This window comes from Leucoraja erinacea, chromosome 22, assembly GCF_028641065.1.
Source record: "Leucoraja erinacea ecotype New England chromosome 22, Leri_hhj_1, whole genome shotgun sequence".
In the NCBI taxonomy this organism is placed as follows: Eukaryota; Metazoa; Chordata; class Chondrichthyes; order Rajiformes; family Rajidae; genus Leucoraja; species Leucoraja erinaceus.
This window is the reverse complement of record NC_073398.1, coordinates 3513104-3514088: the sequence shown is the minus strand read 5'-3', so window position 1 is coordinate 3514088 and position 985 is coordinate 3513104.

Below are 985 nucleotides of genomic sequence, written 5' to 3'. Positions count from 1 at the left end.
ACCCGCCAAGTTACTCTAGCAATTAGTGTCTGTCTTCAGAATGAACCAGCATCTGCAGTTCCTTCCTGCACAAGGTTATGTCCTTGCCCTGCAGCTCTTCAAAAATAAAATTGTTGCAATGCTGCATCTTCCAATAGGTTTCTCATTAGAGTGGGCTTATTTTGTAAAACAAATGGATAATTGTTCAGAATAATACCCAACCTCGACCAACGGGCTGCAGTGCATAGACACACATTTACACACACATTTGGAGGCGAAGCTCCAAATCACTGTCGATTCTTTGACTGAGATCAACAACTGCAGACTGGGTACCAGTTTGTGAATCATCACCATTCAACATGTAAACATGAACATGAGTTTTTTTTGTTCGCTTGTCACTTCTTTTCTCTCATTCTCAAATTGACTTTCACTTATCTTCTGGGCCAACCGTTTATTTCTTTGTGTCCTGTTACCAATGGCTTTTGCCTTGCACCAATGTTCCTTTGAACACTTATTTTCTCCTGACTTACAATTTGTAAATTACTTTTCCTTTCTACTCTTCCTTCTCCCTCTCATTTTTCTTTTTCCAGTTTGGGGAGGGGGAGAGGGGGAGAGGGGGAGAGGGGGGAGGGAGAGGGGGAGAGGGGGAGAGGGGGAGAGGGGGAGAAGAGAGGGGGAGAGGGGAGAGAGGGGGGAGAGGGGAGGGGAGAGGGGGAGAGGGAGAGAGGGAGAGAGGGAGAGAGGGAGAGAGGGAGAGAAAACGTGACCTTTGGGCATTTCCAACGTTCTCTATTTTTAATTTTGATTTGCCGCAACTGTGGCATTTTAGTTTTGTAAATAATGAAAGGATTTGACTTGATCCAAATGAACAGGCTATTCAAGCAGGATGGGTTAAGAAAGAGACAAGCTGGTTAAGTTTTGTAAACATAGAACACAGCTGCTCGCAGGCAGACATTGGACAAGTTCCATGGAATAACCTTTGTTAATTACACAGAAACAGTAGCTG